Raw genomic sequence first — 21299 nt, 5'->3', positions numbered from 1 at the left:
AGAGATGAGGTCCCAGATTCCAGGAGGCTAGACCCTATAAGGTCCTGTAGGTCAGTGTGTGGCCTTGAACCTTTCTTTAGTGAAATGGGGAACCGTTGCTAGGTTTTGAGTGGAGGAGTAAAATAATCTGGCTTGCATTTTAAAATGATCCCTCTACTCTGTCATGAAGAATGAAAGGAAGGAGACAATGATCGCAGTAATTCAAGCAAGAGATGGTAATGGCTTCATTCTAGTTACATACTGAAGATAGAATAAACAGGTTTTCCTGACAGATTGGGTATGCAGTCAGCGAAAAATAAAAATCAAGGATGACTTCAAGCTTTTTGACCTGAGAAACTGGAAGGATATACCTGCAATCAACTGAAATATAAAAGTGTGCAGGAAAGCAGACTGGGGTGGAGTTCAGTTTTGGAGGTGTCGAGTCTGAGAAGCCTATTAAGAGCTAACAAATAGAGATGTTAAGTAGGCAGCTAGAGGGAGTCTGGGCTGGAGATCTGAAGTTGGGAGTCTTAGTATATAGAAGACATTTAAGCCATGAAACCAAGTGAGATCACTTAGCGAGTACAGATGGAGAGCACAGAACAGAGCCTGGGGTTCTCCAACATGTCACTCCTTACCACCCCCATGGCTCTATCCTGTTCTAAAACCCATCATTAACCATATTTCAGCAGCCTCCAACCAGCCTCCCAGGTGCCACACTTGTCCACCTTAAGTCTGCTCACACAACAGTCAGAGTGGTCCCTTTAAAGTCAGATCCCACCACTCCTCTGCTCAAACTCTGAAATGAAAAACAACCAAGGTGTTCATCAATAGATGACTTGATGAGCAAAGGGTGGCATACCCATGCAATAGAATATTATTCAGAAATAAAAATCACTGAAGTGTGGATAGGTGCTACAGCATGGATGAACCTCAAAAATGTTATGCTAAGTGAAAGAAAGCCAGCTGAAAAATCCCATATTATGTGTTCTATTTATATGATAGGGACAGAATAAACAAATCCATAGAGACAGAAAGTAGATTGATGGTTGTCGAGGGCTGGAGGGTGGGAAGAATGAGGATTGAACACTAACAGGGAAGGGGTTTCAAAATTACATAGTGGTGATGGTCACATAATTCTGAATATACTAAAAACTATTGAATGGTACAATTTAAATGGATAAATTGTATGGTCCATACATTATCTCTCTACATGACTAAGGAAAAGTTGGAAATCGCATGCTATCACTTATGTGTGGGATATAAATCTAAAAGCAACAAATAAACAGGCCAAACAAACAAGAGACTCATAGACATGGACTATAGACTAGTGATTACTAGAGGGGCGTGGGGAAGGGAAGTGGGGAGATAGACAGGGTAAAGGGGGTCAAATATGTGGTGACAGAAAAAAATCTAACTATGGGAGGTGAACATACAATGTAAACATATATATGCCTTACTGTTATAATTAATTAATTAATTAATTAATTGATTAAAATAAAATAAAAACCCTGCCACGGGTCTGCATCTCATGCAGACAGAAGCCTAGTCACTCGAGCCTCCCCACCGCTCCCCACCCCCACTGCAATCCACTGTCTGCCTAACCTCTGATCTCTACTCCTCTTATCCTGCAGCTCCTTCCTCCTGTACCAGCCTCCTTATCATTCCTTGAATATGCACACTTTTGACTCAGTTCTTTCTGCACCTGCTATTCCTTCTTCCTCCATTTATCTGCATATTTTATTACTTCATCTCCATCAGGTCTTCACTAGAACATCACTTTGTCACTCTGCCAACAAGGCCTTCCTTGGCAGCCCACATGTATCTGTGGTGGCTTTGAAGCCCTTTACCATGTTCTTGCTGCCTTTTTTTCCATTACCCTTCTCATCATCTAGCCCACTATCTATTTATCCATTTTGGTTAATGCCTGTATCCTGACTAGAAGGTAAGCTCCCACGAGGGTGAGAATTTGTATTGGTTTTGTTCACTGCCAAGTCCACAGGACTTGAACAGAGCTTGGCAGCCAGAAGGCAGCAATAAATAAATATATCTTGAATGAATAGATAGTTATCTCTCTGTGCTGCCTTATGCGTACATCCAGATTTCTTTTCTGAGTTCCCCTCCCCGCCCCGCCCCCCCCCACTGCAAGTTTTCTATAATGAACATGCATTACTTATATATTTGGCGGCGGGGCAGTGGGGGGAGTGGGAATGTTAGATAAGGGGTGGGGCACGGGGTGGTGGGGATCCTGCCACTGCTCTCTGCAGACCACAGGTGAAATTCTAAATTCCTCAGCAGATCCTGAATTTTTTAAAAGCCAAACTCCACATCATCTCCCTACCCCTGGCCAGAATGAGTCTTGTGTAGCTCTGGTTCCCCGAGATGAAAGTAAATGTTTTCTGAAACAAAAAGAGGGCATTTCCTTTGCTTAAGAACTATTAAACCAGTTCTGTCTTGTTTCATGTTTTATTTTATTTTGTTTTGTTTTGCTAAAAATCAAGAAACCTCTGTGAGTGGTAGAACTCTGTGAAGGCCATATAGCAGGCAATACTCCCTGACAAATTTGACCCAGGAACCCTTTGCTAGTGGCTGGTCTCTAAGAATTATAATTCCTTGGACCAAGTCAGGAGAACTGCCCTAGGCAAACAGGATTCCCAGCAATCCATCTTGTTCTCTCAAGATGACACTGCTGGAATCTCTGCTTGTAGAGACCCTACTCACCCCAGAACTCAGTCCAACAATGCCCTACTTGTGAAACCTTCCCCCATCTCCTATATTAACATCTTACTCCCCTGTGTTTATACAGTACTATATATATATGATTAAAGCTTGTGTTATAGTCGTTGCTTGAGCTCTAACCAATTGTTTAAATGTCTTCAATACCAGACCGTGAGCCCTTTGAGGGCAGCAGTGGGACCTCCCTTGCAACAGTTTCCCAAAGGTAGCTTGGCACTGGGCTTGAGAAGTGCTTGTGCTCCTGGAACTAACTCTGGAGGCACGTGGGCCTCCCACCATGTGGCAAGCAGCCTGGAAGAAGGCTGGAGAGGAACTCTATGTATGCATCCTTCCAACTTCCTTCTCAGTGTTCTGGATATCTTTAACTTAGCTATTCGCTTATGTTTTGAATTTCTTAGAAAGGCTTTTTTCTTCCAATTTTATTGAGTTATAATTGGCATATAACATTTTATTCATTTTTGGTGTACAACATAACGATTTGATATATGTATACATTGCAAAATCATAAACACAATGTTTAGTTAATATTCACTGCTCACATAGTTATAATTTTTTTTCTTGTGATCAGAACTTTGAAGATCTATTCTTGCAACAACTTTCAAATATATCATTTGGTATTATTAACTTTAGTCACCAAGCTGTACGTTAAATCCTCAGGACATATTTATCTTATAATTGGAAGTTTGTACATTTTGGCCATTTTTACCCATTTGCCCCACCTCCCACCCACTATATCTGGTAACCACCAATCTGTTCTTTTTATCTATGCTTGTTTTCAGACTTCACATATAAGTGAGGTCACATAGTATGTGCCTTTCTCTGTCTGACTTATTTCCCTTAGCATAATGCCCTCCACGTCCATCCACATTGATGTAATGGCAAGATTTCCTTCTTTTTATGACTGAATAATAGTCCATAACATATGTATACACATATACATAAGAACATTTTCTTTATCCATTCATCCATCGATGGACACAGGTTATTTCCATATCTTGGCTATTGAAAATAAAATGCAATTAACATAAGGGTGCTGCATATATCTTGTCAAGTTATTGTTTTTGTTTTCTTTAGATAAACACCCAGAAGTAGAATTGCTGGATCATATAGTAGTCCTATTTTCAATTTTGGGGGGAATCTCCATACCGTATTCCACAATGGCTGCACTAATTTACATTCCCACCAACAAAGCACGAGAATTCCATTTTCTCCACATCCTTCCCAACACTTATTACCTCTCAGTGTTTTTGTTTTTGTTTTCGTCTTTTTGTTTTTGTTTTGTTTTGATAATAGCCATTCTAACAGGAGTGAGATGGTATTGCATTCTGGTTCTGATATACAGGTTCTTGATGATTAGTCACATGTAGCGCTTTTTGTTTACCTGTTGACCATTTGTAGTAAAGATCTGTTTTTAAATCAGATGATCTGGGTTCTGGATTTAACTTGGCCTAACTACGATCTTGTCATATTGAGCCTGACATCTTACACTAGCTTTAGTTGAAAAAGGAGCTATTTAGAAAATAAAACCACCCAGTCTGTGGAGGAGGGTTGATCTTCTGGGAAAAACACTGGACTGGGATTTGGGGAAAATTCACTTATTTGAGTCTAACAATGTCACTAATATGATAAGAGTTTTGAGTCAATCACTTAACTCTTCAGAGACTCTATTTCTTCAAATTCTAAAATGAAAAAATTTTAAAGATCCTTTACAGCTCTAAGACTAAAGATCAACTTAAAAGAAATGACCTTGAGAAGGATATATGTTTGCTGAGAATTTTCTTTTCAAATAGTCTAGTGACCATATAGTACTACTATCTTCTGAGTAAAGCTCCATGGTCTCCACCACCTTTAACAAGAAAATTAGATAGGATTATCATCTCCCTTGCTAGTCTCTTCCAAGGTGGTCTTTGAGGAGGTATTGTTGTGGGGCATTCAAATCTAAGACCCACGGAGCCAACTGAGATTAATTATGAGCCTTTATTAGCTGGCCGGCAACTGATTCTCCCCACTAGAGAATCAGCCCTGAGCCTCCGGAGGAGGCAGTTTATAAAACCTAAAACTATGTCTTGGTGGTCCTTGATTATGCAAGCAAGCAGATTACAGATGCAGATGTTGGCGGTTAGTTTTGTTATCTATACTCCGGCGGCAATATTGTTTTATTGTTCTCCTGGGGAGCCTTGGGAGCTATTTTCTCCTAGGCAGCTGGCGCCTGGAGATATCACCCTCCACCCTGTCCTTGGGGCTGACCTACTGAGGAATTGATACCAATAACCATAAAAACATATTTTTCAAAGTAGTCACGGCTAGAATAAAGAGGGAAGATGTGAACAAGGAAGATGTTATTGAAATGCACTTCTACACTGTTACAGTATGCAGTAGTAATAGTTCTATCTGGGTAGAATATTGCTGAGTCAAGTCAGAAGGAGTTGAATGTGACTTGTACCCACCCTACACTGCCTCATTATGGGTAATCCAAATTCAGAGAATCCATTCATAAGGCCAATTTAAAACACATGGTCTTTTGTCCCATCAGTACCTTCTCTTCATCAAGGCCTCCAGTCCTGATTTAATTTGGAAAAAAATAGTTCCTATGGTGATGGTGCTGTTCCCCCTTCAGGCAAGAAGCTCAAGGGGAGAATGAGTCAATTTTTCCTGGACTCGAAGGAGCTTTGAGTATAGGGAGGAGGACAGGGAAGAGGAAACAAACAGAAATCCTGAAGAGAGAATCATCTGAGCCTTTGTCATGGGGCTGATCCCGGGACCCTCCCTGTAGAGCAATGAGAGCCATTGATCTGGCTGAGAGAGGGAGTGGCTCTGAATGGTTGACATCTCAGGCAAGGGAAGGCACAGATGTCTGTGCTGGCTGAGATAAGTGGATTCTCAGGAAGTCTGAGTCACCTTGGGCAGACTCTCTTTGGAATCTTGGAGACCGTGCAGCAGTGCAGCCCAGAAGCAATGCCAGCACTTCCTCCCAGCCTGGGGACCCTGAGAGTCAGAATTTCCTGTTAGTGTCCTTTGACCTGGGCAGCCACCACCCCTCGGAAGTTTCCCACCACCTTCACTCATGTACTGTGAGTCTGATGTTAATAGTCCTCTCTGCTCATCTTACGTTTGTTTCCTATGGAATGTTCCAAGCCCCTTGTATCACCCTGTGCCAGGAATCTGAACATTCTGGGGGTGGGAGAGGCTTCATGTTACCCCTCTTTATGATGAAGGATTCAGAGAACTGAACCCTGGTCCAGTCTACAAACTATTGACAATCATGGTCAAAGCCCCTCTTTGAGCCTTAATTTCTTCATCTACCAGTTGGAGGTGAAGGGTAGAATGAAACAATTTGGGGAAAACAGACTTTTAGAACCGGACTGATATTAGGACCTTTTATGCAAATGATTTGCTACCTGCGATTCCATCATTAGATAGTAAATAAATACTTTAAGTTGCTATCATTCATGTACTCCTTAGTATAAGTGAAGGATCCAAGTGGATTTCTAATGGAGGCAGAACTAACAATAAATTACACAAAATTCCCTTTGGAGGATAGAGTAAGCCCTGGTGAGAACTGGAGAAGGGAAGAAGCATGAATAAAAGATTCTATTCCATACTTTTGTTATGATGTGGCCTAAGGAAAGGGATTTCAGAGATTATTACATAAAGGGACTATGTGTTAGAGCAAAAAGAGTCATTGGAATCAACTAATCTACCCTTGATTTTCAAAGTAGGGAGACCATGACTTTAGCATCTTTCCAAGTTCCTAAAGCCAGGAGTAGCACCTGGCATCTCAGCTTCATAGCTCATGCCTTTGGGCACAACAACTGGGGTCTCAGTTTCCTCAACTGTTAAATGGGGATGACAGTAGGACTGTGAGGAATGAATGAGACTATACATACTAAGTCTAGCAATTGCAACCATGCAATACATCTTAGCATAATAATAATAACAATAATAGCAATAATCATAATGCCACCCAGATCTCCCCAAAAACAAGTCCTTCCCTCAGAACCACAGCTTAACCATATTCTTAACTGACATTCTATACCCTTCTGTAATATTTTTCAAAAATGGAGGTATTAGAAAATAGTTCTTAAATAGACCTAACCTCAACTTTTCACAGTCCCCTTTGTCCAGACCTATTGATGGTAGAGATGGAAACTCATCAGTCACAATCCTGCCTCCTCTGTGGGGGGTCACTACAAGGAGATCATTCAAAAGAACATCAATGTGGAGCCCCCTGCAAATGGACCCTCTAACTTCCAAAGAGAGATGGGCATGGAGGCGTCATCAGAGAAGGAAATGGAGACAAGTGTGTTCTTGGAGACCTTTCACGGGAGGGAGGAGACTACCCCCACACAAGCCTGGTTCTCGATTAGAAGCTAATCAACTGGAAGACGGAGAGCTGCTGACTGGGGAGGACAGCCGCATGCCCTTCCGGGCACCAGAGAGCAGGGTATGGGGTCCAGAGCCTGCCCCTGGGTGGCTGCCAGAGACAACGCTGGGGGCCAGCTTCCACTGCTGAGCTGTCCTGCACCCTGAGAGCACTAGTCTTTGTCAAAAGAATGGATTTGGGCAGCTCAAACCCCACAGGGCCTGGGTATTGTGGACCTGTCTGTCTGCATTTCAACTCTGGGCTTCACCCTCTGGTAAAAGTGATTCTCCGGTCACACAGGCAGCCAGAGCAGAAACAGCAGCAACAAGCAGCCTCACCCTTTTATGCCAAGAGCTTTGCGTGATTCAGGCCAGAACCCTGTACTGGGGGCAGTGAGCAGATTCGCAGAAATCAGAAAACCTGCCCCTGCCCACAGGGAGCTTACTATCGTCCCTGGAGAAGGAAGCCAGAGTGTCTGAAGTAATAAGAATGAAGTACTGTCTTTCTTGAGCTCTGTCATTTTCATCTAAATTGACATTATTAACACTAGCTCAGCCTTTTTAAAAATGGGCCTTGAAAATCAACTATACTCCTGGAGGCCTCCTGATAGGAACCGGAAGATGGTAATGACAATGACATTATCCTGGGAAGATATAATAAAACCAATCATTCACTACCTTTTATGCATTTGAAAGTTAAAATTAAGAGTATGTTTCTAGTAGTTCTTACAACCTAAATGGTAAAACCTAAAGTCTGGGTACAAGTTACACAGGCTGCATTAGGTCACTCGTCTTGACTAACTTTAATTTGATAAGCTATTGTTTATCTCAACAAATATTTTCTTATTATTTGCAGGTTATTTCTTACAAGGTTTAGGTTTCTTTTTTGCTGTTGTTACTTTTGTCTCTCAGTATAGCCCCAAAATGCAAAATGAATCAAGGGTTCGAAACCAATTCACTGTGGAATAAAGTTGTGATGAAAGCAGTGACATAAAGTATATTCAGAATAACATGACAGAAATTTAGAGTACATTTTCGAATAATAGGAATAATTAACTGTAAGCATGGCCTCAATGGGAAATTATACTGAGAATTTATAAATACTGTGACTAGTAATTCTACAAATTCACTAATTTCCTACACAATGACCGAAAAAAAACATGAAAAAGTATGGCACTTTATATCTTAAAGTTGAATTTCATTGGAACAGTGATCCAGTCTTATCTCCAGTGGATTGTCAGTTAAAAAACTATTAAATCACTCGCAGGTAAATCAATTAATTTTTTGTACAAAAAGTGCAGTCATGTTTTTCAAGGGGAAAAAAAGAATTTTGTCACTAAAGGTGAAGAAGAGACCAAAATGTAGAGTAGAATCTAATAATGCTACTAATATTACAATGCTGAATACAAAGTTTGAAAATTTGAGCCCCACTGTGCTCCTGAACTTAGTGGAAATATAGAATCTCAAAGTACAGTGTAGATTCTACAGAGGAGGCAAAGCTCAAGAGAAAGAATATTTGCTCCTGAGGTACCACATCAGGCAATTAAAAATCCAAACGTGGGGACAGCTGTTCTTGCCTTGACATTCATCCTAACTACCACACAGATGCCTGTGCTTGGAGGGCTCTGGCCAAGAGACATTTGGAGAGCACTGAGAAAAAACATGTCATAGGACATTTCCTTGAACTAGATTACTTGGGCATTTGGGGCTTCAGAAACACTAGAATTTCCTTTATGGAAACCAAAGTAGAGGCCAGGAACTTAAAAAAGAAGACAGTTATAAGAAATTAGAGTTCCAAGGAGTTTGCAAAGTCTCTCAATAGAAAAAAAAGTTTCAAAGTCCTGTCTTGGAATTTCCATACAGATGTGAATCCCCAGAAGGCAACAGGGTAACACTGTCAAGTGGCAGCTGTGGCTAAAGTCCTTCTCTCTTGGTGAGTAGGAGAGGGCATAAGTATAGAATCACAATCATTTTCAAAGCCATCTTTTAAAGCTTACTCCAAAATTAAGCACACACCCACATAAAACAACAGACTACAAAGCTCATCAAATGTTAGACTGAGAAGTGCTTCCAAAATTATCCAGTCTGGCGAATTCATTCTGCAGATGAGGGCTCAGAGACCCAGAGACGACATGCCCTAATCTTTGTTACTACGTTAGGTATTGAGAATAAAATTCTGGTCCTCTAATTCCTAATGCAGACTGCTTTTATCTACTGATAATGCATTTTAAAAAACAAAACCAAAAAAATGTTGAGTCCTTTTTCTGGGTTCTTTTTCTGTGCTGACCTCCTTCAGGATGACAGCAGAGCATGACGAGGAAGTAAAACATAACAGTGTGACCTGGAAGGTGAGAAGGAGGCAAGGGGCTACCAAGTACCTAGGTGGGAACTGGCCCTGGATGAGAAAGAGAGTTGGTTCCAATAACCTGAATCAGTGCTTTCCAAATCACCTGTCATTAAAAAGCCTGAGCATTAAATTATAGAAACGTCCTATTGTATAGATATGTTATGTACATACTGAAACATGTATACCAAAGATTGAAAATTTTTAAAGATTATTTTTAAAATGAATTTTAATAGAAGTTGACTTAGTATTGGCTGGTCACTATAACCAAATATCCCCCCAAATTTCAATGGCTTGACACAATAAAGCTTATATCTTGCTCATGTCAGAGTCCAGTGTTGGTTTGTCAGTGGGGCTCTGCTCCTCGCATTCACTTGAGGATTCAGGACCCTTCCATTTTATGGGTATTCCCTCCTCCAGGGCCTTGGGGTCTTCTTCATTCAACAAGCTGATGAAGAAAGAGAGGGAGCTTTGAGGACTGCACAGTGGAGGAGGGTAATGAATCAGACCTGGAAAGGGCAGCATCACGGTATCATGGGTGCCTTGATCCCACTGGTCTGAATGCAGTCGTGTGGTCCCAGCTAACTGCAAGAGAGGCTGGAAAATGTAGTCCAGCTTGTGCCTCGGAGGAAAAGGCAATGGGGTTTAGTGAACACATAGCAGGCTATGACACGGAAGTTCAAGTCTCCCTACACTCTCCTTATCCCAAAACGTTACTGAGTACCCTGAGAGGTACATGCTTCCCCAATTTGGAAACCACTGGCCTGGAGGACTAATCCTGTTGCCTCCCCCACTTCCCTTTCCCACAGAACAGGACTCGCTGAGAAGAACCAGATTTGGGATAACATTGGAAGATGTTAATAATATCGAATGCTACTGGGCACTTAACCTGTGTCTTGCACTAACTAAGTAACTGACATACATTAACTCCTGTATTCAAACAAACAAACAAAAGAGATTAGTGCTATTATTATTTCCCATTTTTCATATGAGGGAACCAAAGCTCAGAGAAATTAAGTAACCTGTCCCAAATCACACAGCAGCATGGATAAGACTTGACCTCAGACACCGGCTCCAGAGGCTATGCTATCAGCCAGAGGGAAAATGAGAGATTAACTCCCATCTCTTGGCAGGCATTCCACACCAGGTAGAGGGAGAGCAAGTGAAGAGCAAGGCTGCAACTGGCATGAGGTGGATGGCGCCCTGAGAGTGGAAGCAGCCATGGACAGGACTGAGGCCAGAGGGTGGGCAACAGGGGATAAAGAAAGCAGGGTGAGCCTGCAAAATCAGGCTGTCAAAGCTCATTCAAGAAGCAGTTAAGGTTTCAGAGGACCCAGGTAGTGCCCACTGCCTGTGGGATCCCCTTTCAAGCTGCTGCCTCTCCTTGATTAAGTTCAGAATAATAGTTAGGAATAAGATGGCCCATGGGACAGTCGTGAACTGCTCAAGTATCACCCAGGGTGTGGGGTGTGGCAGCTCCTGAATAAGCCAGATCCTCCAGACTCAGCCAATGGAAGAAGTGAACTCTGACTCTTCCAGTGCCCTGGCTCTTCAGACTACCTTCTAGAGAGTCCACCCTGTCCTGGTCACCATACTGTCCTGGACCTGCTTTTCCTAGATAAGAAGCCCTGAGTTGGTGGCTCCAAGGTACTATCGCCACTGTTATTGCTTCAGCTAGTGGGTTGTATGACCTTGGATTTCAGCTCCTCTTTGACTGTGATCAGGGTTGGTCTGTTCATTGCTAAGAAATACAGACTCTGTCAGATTGTGTGTTTGAGTGTTGCTTCTGCCATAACTGTCAGGCCTAAGGCAAATCACTTCCTAGCTTTGTGCCTCAATTTCCTTACACTAAAATGAGCTTGTAAACGTAATGACCCAAACCCCCAAGGAAATTCTTGACTAGTTCTGTGTCTCTTCGCCTCACAACTGCTGAGTCTTTATTCAAATTGGTGAATGGGTCTTCCTCTGGGGATATGTGGGTTGTAATTTACACTGAGAGACTCAGGCATCCCTGGCATCTGCCTTCACAAAAGAGAAGCCCATCTCCACCGATGCCAGTGTGCCTGAGAACATCACAGAGCCCACACTAGCCTGGTCACAGAGCTTCCTTGCTCTGGTGGCTGTTACTTCTCCTACTGAGGGAAACGTCTGTAGGTTGGAGCTCCACTCTTGTTCAGAAATCCAACATGGACCAGGGACCCAATTTCAGGAAAGAAGGCAAGATATGCCTTTTCCACTTTGATTTTGATTGTTTTAATTGCCCCACCTATTAAGCCAGCAGATTACCATTTGTTTGAACCAATTTGTCTTTGATACAGTAAGAATGAAAAGGAAGTGCTAAGTCCTACAGTGCACTATGGAATATCATCAGCCAACCCTAGAACACTTTTCAAGGCTCTATCACCCATGAAATCCAATTTAACCCTAATAGCAGTCCTGGGAGAGACATCTCCCTATCCCCATTTTACTGATAACAAAACTGCAGTGACTTGGTCAAGTTCTCAGAGCCAGTCTTTGGCTATTCTGGGGTTCAAACTTAGGAATCACTTGACTACAAATCTTAGCTATTTTCACCTCACTCTGCCTCATCATCGAGAAAAGTAACATAAACCAAGGAGGTGTGTGGTGAGTGGAAAGAAAAGAAAGAGGGGTCTACAGCCATGCTACCCTGAACAAACCCAATCTGGTCTGATCTCGGAAGCTAAGCAGGATTGGGCCTGGTTAATACTTGGATGGGAAACCACCTAGGAAGACCAGGTGCTGTAGGCATAAAAAATAAAATAAAAAAATAAGGGATTGCAAGCTGACAAGGTCCTTGCAATCTGTGAGGTCAACCAAGGATTGCCTTGCCTGAAAAAAAAAAATAATAAACAAACAAACAAGAAAGAAAGAGGGGAAGGGAGGGGACAGAGTCATGGATGGTTTGACAATCCAGACTCTATAATATATAACTATTATTATGGCAGGCTCTTAATTTTTTGATCTCTTGGAATTTGCAAAAAACATTTTTCATTCTATAATTTATTCAGTCAGTTTGATAAGAATTTGTTGAAAAATTATCATGTTGAAAATCTTATAAACTTTATACCTTAAGGATATATGTAATTATTAATTTTTAAGCCTTGTGGGAGATGCAAAAGATGTAGAAGACATAATTTCTGCCTTTAAGGAGTTTATAACTTATTTAGCCTATAATACTTATTTCCTCCTAAATTTTTTAGACCAAGACTTGAGCGTCCGCTAATAATAGTGGGAAGGTCCAGAATGCAGCTGAAGCATTTTTGTCAGGATGTTCCCAGTGGCTCTCCCTATTCATCTCTGTTTCATCCCACTGATTTAATTTGAGATTCACTATGATCACTAGATCCTTTCCTTCTGTTCTCTATGCCTCTTGGAGTTCATTCTGACCACTTGGAGATTATTTAATTCTGTATTCACAATGCCTACCTCCCCAATCGTCAGCTGATTTGACAACCTATTAACAACAGTTTCTATTTCATCCAATGTGTCACTGGGGAAAGAGGGGAACATCACACTGTGGGACTGGCTACAAAATGCCTCCAATCAGAAGCCTCATGACTTGCTACTAATAATCCTTCCTCAGGGAGTCCCCCAGGAAAGGTCAGCTTTGCCTGGCCTGATGGCTCTGCCTCACAGCTCTGACCCTGCACACAATTCCACAAAAACACAGGCTTCAGGAGCAATTCGAGAATGATGAAGTTGTCCACAGTGAGGCAGCCAGACACAGTGGGCTTGAGATAGAAACAAAGTGGTTTAGCTGGAAAGGTATAAAATGATCAGATTCAGGGGCTGCCACTCACCTGAGAACAAGTGTAACCCTTCAGTAAGCTATACACAGGCTAGCCCAGCTCCTCTTCACCTTAGCCACAAAGGTGTCTCTGGCCTCAGGAGTAAGAGAAACAGACCTCACTCCACAAACCCGAGTGCTGGCACCACTAAGGCACAACCTGAGGAGGATGCCCAGCTGGGCCGTCCCCTCCATCTCTCTTCATGTCCTTCCATCTCCAACCTCCTTCTCCACCAGAGCAGTATCTGGACCTCATATGCCAGCATGGAGGCACTGAGTAGTGAAATTAGTCAACCGTTTTCATCATAAAGGCCAGGGGGGAAAAAAAAAAGATGGAAAAACATATTTTCTGGAATTGGACCCATTTAGTCTTACCCATTTGTCACCCACAGAAGCAACCGTATATCATTCTGTAAACTGACCAAGTCGCATGCAAAGGAGGAAGGTGACAGGCCTCCACGCCTCCTTCTTTGTCTCCACGTAGGAGGGACAGCATGCCGGTAAAAGAAGGACAGGCAAGCCCAGAGCTCCGAGGATCGAGTCATGCCATCCTTTGTTTAGAACCCTCTGGCTCACTGCTTCCTTCCGCCAGGCCCTGTGCCCTCCTGTCCACCCGGAGCGGATGTGCAGGGGGCTGGACTGACCATTCCCAGGAATGAGTGCCCTCTTCCCCTTCCCAGTATCTCAATCTCTATCTCTCTCTCTCTCTCTCTCTCTCTCTCTCTCTCTCTCTCTCTCTCTCTCTCTCTCTCTCTCTCCTTCGCTCCCTCCCTCCCTCCTTCCCTCTCTCCCCCTCCCTCTCTCTTTCTCTCTCTCTCTCTTTCCTCCTCTCTCCCTCCCCCGCCCCTTTCTCTCTCTCCCTCCCTCTCTGTCTCTGCCTCTCTCTCTCACTCTCTCTCTCACACTCTCTCCTAAGGAGATGAGATTTGAATTTGTGGGCTGTTGTTAATGGATTCCAGATGCCAGAAGAAATCTTGGCCCAGGCTCAGCAGTTCTGCCATTGGGCGTCTCCCCCATCCCACCCCACCCCACCGCTCGCCCAACAGGCCCGGTGAGAAAACAGGCAGGCTGGCGCCATCTGTTGGCAGCAGTCTGAAGCCCAGCGAGGAGGAGGAGGATTTTAGGGTGGGGCTGGAGGTTTCCCGTAACAAGCTTAATTCTCAAGTTTTGGTGGAATAATTCAGTTTATCTGATGAAAAGTCCTTGGGGGGAAAGATTGCATAAGTTAGAACGCTTCAGTTCTTGGAAATGAACGACGAAGGAGACTAGAGATTTATGGGAGCTTTCGAACAGCCCTCTGTCTCAATCTGCTCCTTCATTATGTTCTATTTAAACTTTTTTTTTTATTCCAGTCTGGAGCCCAGCTGGGTTATTTCTAATGTGGAATCCTTTGAAGATGGAGATTTTTGCATCCAATCTTGTGTTAAACAAAATAAGCCAAGAGAGGACTGTACAACTTAGCTAGTAAGTCTGTGGCTTGGTAAAATCTAGTAGGCAGAGGAAGAGGGAAATTTAAAGTAAATGAAGCAAGTGGAAATAAATGGTTCTGTTGTTGTCATGGAAAACCACCATGAGGATTTTCTGGCTAGCTTATAGGCCATTGACATTCTAATCAAACAGAAAGAAAGTTCTTCAAAATGGCTAATTATGGCAGAGCTGTGCACTGAGTGAATTCAAAGTCAGTTCGAAGTGGGGACAGGGAGAAATGGGGAGGATTCCGGAAAGCACATGAATGAAGTCCCAGTGCCAGGGAGCCAGGCACCACCGGGGGATGGGTGAGTAGCACAAAAACTTAGATGATAATTTTTAGGGAAACGTATAAAGAGCCCAGTCTTCCCGAGAACAGAGCATGCAGCCCCTGGATGTGTGTGTATTTCATCTGAATAAGGTCCTGTTCCCATCACATCGAGCCTGACCAAGGCTCCTGAAACATCACCAGGCCCTAGGCATTCCCTCCCCAGCCTGCCCAGGAACCAGGGCCCAGGCTTGAATAGTGTGAAGCATCCTATCCAGGGCTTTTTATTCGTGCATTTTCAACAGGGACAGAACTGTTGAACATATGGGTTTTCTCACCCTTTCTCACTTGTGTTCTTGTTAAAGAGACTTACCTTTGCCAGCTTGTGCCTGCGCTTTGGTGAGACGACATAGACAGAAAAGGCAGAGAAAGGCGGAACCGCAGGAGCAGCGGGGTTTTGTTTCTGGAAGAGGCCAAGAGTTACTTGAGCAAGAATATATTAAAAAAAAAAAAAAAAAAGAGGCTCTGCCTGAAGAGAAATGCTACGCAGGCGGAGCTTTTGAACAAGGTTTATGTGGAAGGGTTGAGACTGGGAGAGATAGAGCAGTTCTGGAGATCAGCAGGCAGTAATGTGAAAGATACTGAGAACTGATTCAATGAGACAGGATTTTTAAGGTGATCTGTTATACATTAGAATGTGTTTTCTTTCCCCAACTTCTCTTTTAGTGGGGTTAAAAGTCAGGGATTAAACGTCAGTTAGTTACTTTTGATTGCTTCTTTGCAGGGAGGAGAGAGGCGAATAAGACTGCTGTTTCTCTGAGTCAGCATCATACATGGACTAGGCCACGCAGGCCCAATTGTATGCTGATTACACGTTTGATGCATGTATGTTGTCAGCACTGCAGAGTAGTGGTAATAAAGACAGATATAGAGCTAGAGTCACAGACTTGTTTTTATCCTTTAATATTTCAAGCCAACATGTCCAATGAAACAGAAAAAACAAACCTATGTCAATTTCTTTATCTAGACTATCTTTCAAAAGGCCTGTAAATCTTTGGTCCAAGGTACATGACTGTGGATGAGCCTCTGGGTGGGGGTAGGAGTTTGTGAGTGGGGCTTGAGTCCGTGGGGGTCGTGCCAGTGCTTCCCCACCAATCCTGGGCAGTGAGGTGTAGTGGTTAGGAGTACAGGTTTTCCATCGGGACACCCTGGGTCTCAATCCCAGCACAGCTACTTCTTCCCTGTAGACTCAGGCTAGTCACATCTCTTCTTTGCGCCTCCACTTCTTTATCTGTAAGGTGGAGATAAAAATAAAACCACCCCCTTTGGTCTAGAGTCAGTATATGGATCAAATCAGCAAATATGTGTAGTTGTTAGCACAGTGACCACCATACTGTAAATGTTTATTAAATGTTCATTACTAGCAGAGAGAATTGTTTTCAGAAATGAACGGGCTGAGGGCCTTAGGAAATATCTGTAGTCTGACCAGTTAGATCAACCCAGGGAGCTCCTCTACTAGGTCCAAGGTATCTCTGAGTTAGGGGTTATGAGGGACCTGGCTTCATGTCCTTAATCCCACCCTGATGCATGCTGGCTCCTTCCCACCTCCTGTAGCAGTCCTCCATTTGCCCTCATTTGGGAAGGGAGGATGTTGGCAGGTAGCTCTAGGCAGCTGTGGTCTTTGTCCTCTTCCCAAAGCCTCTAGAAGGAATAGGCACACATTACAGGCCACTGATGTCCGCTCAGACCCCACGTAAGTGCCCCAGCTACAATGGGTCAGGCCCTGCAGTTGTCTACATGCCCTGCTCCTATCTGGCCAGGAACACCCCTCCTGTTCCTCAGGAATTGGGCTCCCAGCCTCCAGATGCTCTTTCCATTGGGCTCTTATGCCCCATTCCCCTCCCTGTGGCTTCCCTGTTGCTTCTCACCACACCAAAGCCCCATCACTTTAGTGAGCCATGCACTTGCATGCGATGTTGCTTTGGGACCAGGTAAATGACCCTATAATAGACTCAATGATAGCTTACAAATGGGTACAGGACAAGGCATCATTGTAATCTTTAAAAATATTTTTTATATTTCTGGACCTACTTCTTGGTCATGTCTTTTATAGCCATCTCCTCCCCCAGAGTTTCTCCTGCCTCTTTCTATTGTGAAGGGTAAATTTACTTCCCAGCCCGTCTCTCTGTTGTCTAGGCTGGGCCCTGGCAAGTGGGGTGCACTCACCCAGGGGGAGGCTGCAACAAGTCACTGCAGTGTGGTTAGAAGATGTTCCATCTTCAATTTCTATTTGTTTTTATCTCATTTTTTTAACTTCCATTTTTGTGTATGTTTTAGATCTTACGTAGGAGTACAGTAATAACTGTAAAGATTTATAAATAAATGCACAGCTACTGGGGTTGTTGTTCAAACGTGGAGGTGCACAATGTTAAAAGTTTGGTGACCACAGTCCTGCCCTCAGTTCCTATCCATCGTTTGCTGATCTGGCACCGAGGGGCTTATCCTGTTTCATCAACCCCCAGAGCAGTTCTCCCAGCCAGGAACTTCTTCAAAACCTCTAACTGCATGGAGGACCTGCCACCCACCAACCATGTAAGGGACCTGGAGGGGCTCAGGACTGAGCCAGCATTAATCCTTTAGTTGCTAGAATGGGGAGGTCATATTGTTCCCGGTGAAGGGAGAGGGCATCCCAGCATCAGAGATGCACTTGGGTGACCTGGGGCAGCTGCTGGTTAGAACAAGTCGGAAACTATTTCAAAATGTTAACAGCCAGCTACGTGCTTCTTTCCAGTAGGTGGTTCATATCAGCTGCACCTTTGCAATTCTCTCAGCCTTTACTTACACTGTTCCCTTCCACCTTTTCTCTCCTATAAAATTCCACTCACTTTTTAGTATCTAGTTTAGATTCTCCCTCCTCAGAGAAAACCCTCTGGTGCTCTAGTTAGAACTAGGTACTCCTCCCTTTGTTCATACAGCACTCTCTCAATTAATGCTTAATGTATTCTATCTAGTATGTGGTTAGCATTCTCTCTCTCTCTCTCTCTCTCTCTCTCTCTCTCTCTCTCTCTCTCTCTCTCTCTCTCTCCGCCCCCTCCCTCAGAGGAGAAACTACTATATTTTCATAAGTTGAAAACCAGTGCCATGAATTTTTAAAAAATACTTGACTATATGTGCCTCTAATAAAGAACAATAGGCTACAGATTGTAAGACGTACCCTGATTTCAGAGGTGCTGAATTTTTTTAATGCTACTTAGAGTTAATGAAATGCAGTGCCGAATTTCTATCTGCATCATCCCCGTGTCTAAGACTGTGTTTTGCATGCAATACATACCCAGTAAACATTTTTGTATGCTTTGCTGGAGGTTCTAGCGTAGCATTCCAGAGGAGGCAGTAGTGGAGGAGAGCAAGGGCTGAAGGAAGGTCGAGGTAAGAATGGAGGGAGCAAAGACTTGAACTGAAATTTTTGAAGCTCTCTGCTCACTGTGGTTCAGGAAAAGAGTTTAGTGCCAAGAGCCCAGTCATCTCAGCCAAAATTCCAGCTCTGTGATGGCCTGGATGTCATCAAAATATACTTATTCCCTCTGAGATTCTCCATATTGAATGATGACCAAAAATAACAACTGATATTTTACCAAATGCTATATTAACATATTTTCTTTAAAAAAAAAAATGAAAAGCCAGTGTCAGTGGTCCTTCTTATTTTAAAAAGGATAATGACCTTAAACAAGCCACTTTCTGCATTTAATAACTAAGGAAACAGGTTCTCAAAAGTTAATCATAGGTACTCGGTCTACACTGGAAGTGTTTTATGGAGACAAAATACAGGACCACATATCACAGAGCTTTGAAAACTGCAGAGCCAGACAAACATGAGAGGTTATTATGGACAAACAATGACATTACAGATTTGAAAGCACTCACTGCCATCAAGAACAAGAATCCTCTTCCACTCCAGTGTTAACACCATACTAGAGACAGAGTCCCTGATCTCAAGGCATAAATTTGCCCCACTGAAGCCTTCAAGGAATGCCAGATCATAAGCTGTTAATAGAAATCATCCTAAATGTTTCTACAGTTTCCAAGAACCCAAAAGAACTGGTTTTAAATCTTGAAGAAACGAAATCACTAAGAAATATAAAGTACCAATAGAGTTTCTGGTAGTCCTACAATTTTAGGTCTCTGCACAATTAATAAACTGGAGGAGAGAAGGTTTGTTAATGGATCACATTTTCACATTTCTCTTTGTTCAAATCAGAAAAGTCTTTCAGTCCCTGTCCTTCTCCAAATCAGAATAATCCTCAGTGTAGCAAATGGGCTTCCCTTGTCTCCACTGGATGCTTGAGAACAGCACTGTTATATTTTTCAATATCCTTTTCAACGGTATTTTGCGACTCTGAAAAAATAATTTGTATGTAATATATAAAAGTTGAGCAACCTGATATCTTTAAAGCTTAATATCAGATTTAAATTATAGAAGTGCAAAGAAGATTCAAGGAGTTGGAGATTATAATTTTCATTAGTGGTTATTTAAAGCACTTGGTTCTCAAACTATAGCAAGCATCAAGATCACTGAACCACTTGTTAAGACACAGACCACTGGGCCCATCCTCAGATGTTGATTCACTAGGACTGCAGTGGAATACCAGAATCTACATTTCTGATAACTTCCCAGGTGCTGCAGGTGCTGTTGGTTTGGGAATCCCACTCTGAGAGCCACTGACTTAAACAATAATTATTGGAAGAGCCAGAAAAGACAAACCACCAAAGCCTTCTCTTTTGTTTTTCTTGAGTTATGGGTTGTTATGATGGTGGGCTAAGGTTAGGAAGAGATGGGTATGGTGATGGGTCTCATTTTTAAAATCTTTGCCAGTTTTTAAGTCAGGTTGTATACTTGCCGTGGTATTCTCCCTTGGCGAGCTAGTGATCGTGAGATCTAAGATTCTTCTTTGAAAATTAGGGTTTGTCTGTCTCCCTGGGATCCCAAAAGGACTTCCCCTGACTGAACTGAAAGGGGCCAAGGATCCAGGGGAATTTGCCAGTACCAGTAATTATGACAGCACCCACACAACCATTTGCAATGTTTAGGGGTTTATAAAAAAGGAGATTATGTTGTCCCATCTGGTAGTACCCAGCCCCTGAGTAAGAAGTAAGTTCTGTTGCTACAATCAGAAATGCTTGAGAGTGTTCCCTCTGCTGTGTGTATTGCTTATTGGATAAACTTTTATATATATATATATATATATATATATATATATATATATATAATTTAGATAGATATAGATATATAGATATAGATACACGCATGCGCACATACACACACACACACATTCCATGGATACTCCCTGCTTACCAACTTCTAAAGTATTCATTGTGTTAAGCAAACCAGCTCTGCTACCATGAACAAACCTAACCGCACCAAAGGAAAGTGCCTGGATTAGGAGCTACACCGAATCAAGAGGGAGACAGCCCATCTACCCTCCTGCTTGATGTGGTTGAGGAGGAGAGAGCACAGAAGTAGTACGAGATCTTGAGCAAACGCCCTCTTCTCCCTGGAATTCCATTTCTCCTTCTGCAAAGTGAGGATACTGATTTCCATGAGCTCAGGAGCCCTTTCGGCTCTGACTGCCGTAAACACAGTAACTCTCTGTTCTTCTACATGCCATTCACTGCTGGTCCCTTTTTCCTGTACTATGCTAGGAACTTGCACTATCATCAGATTTGAGTTAGGGGGTGTTGGATGCTCAGAAACACTGAGAACAGCCCCTAGGAAACCAAGGCAGACTTTAAGCTGTATGGTCAGACTCAAATGGCAGGGAGCTTAGACAATGTTACATTGTGGAGTTTAAAAACACACATTTTTAAGAGCCTGGGCTTATTGAGTCAGCAGTCTGGAATATTCTCAAGAGACTAAAAATATTCCGAGAGTGGACTGAATTTTAAACTATGCTTTAATAACCTTTCATTGTGAAAACAATTGGGTATTTCTTCTTTAAAACTGTTATGCATTTCCTTTATTTAGATTTTCACTACTGGAAATATAAGAAATATAGAGGGGGTTCAAGCCTATTGAACATCGTGGACAAAAGGGCCATCCACTCCTAAGATTCTGTCCAGAGGACCGAGATTTATAACTTTAAATCTCTCAATGTACATTTTCAAAGCAAAGACATAAAATGCTTACTCTTTTCCTTGTGACTAATAGTTGAGGATTCTCTTTCACAGCATCAACTGGCAGGACAAAGGGTGCTTTTCAACCAGGAGTTGGCATCTTCCAAATGCTAGTTCTTAGTATTACCTGCCTTCTCCCAGTGAGACGTGAACAAGAGATTTGCAAG

General features: G+C 42.7%; 1 pseudogene; it reads left to right on the top strand.

The window, feature by feature from the left end:
• Positions 1 to 12071: 12071 nt before the first annotated feature.
• LOC118604673 lies at positions 12072 to 12190 on the top strand (annotated as a pseudogene).
• The last annotated feature ends 9109 nt before the right edge of the window (positions 12191 to 21299 follow it).

This window comes from Rousettus aegyptiacus, unplaced genomic scaffold (assembly GCF_014176215.1).
Source record: "Rousettus aegyptiacus isolate mRouAeg1 unplaced genomic scaffold, mRouAeg1.p scaffold_m13_p_6, whole genome shotgun sequence".
Lineage (NCBI taxonomy): Eukaryota > Metazoa > Chordata > Mammalia > Chiroptera > Pteropodidae > Rousettus > Rousettus aegyptiacus.
This window is presented reverse-complemented; position numbering and strand designations above follow the sequence as displayed.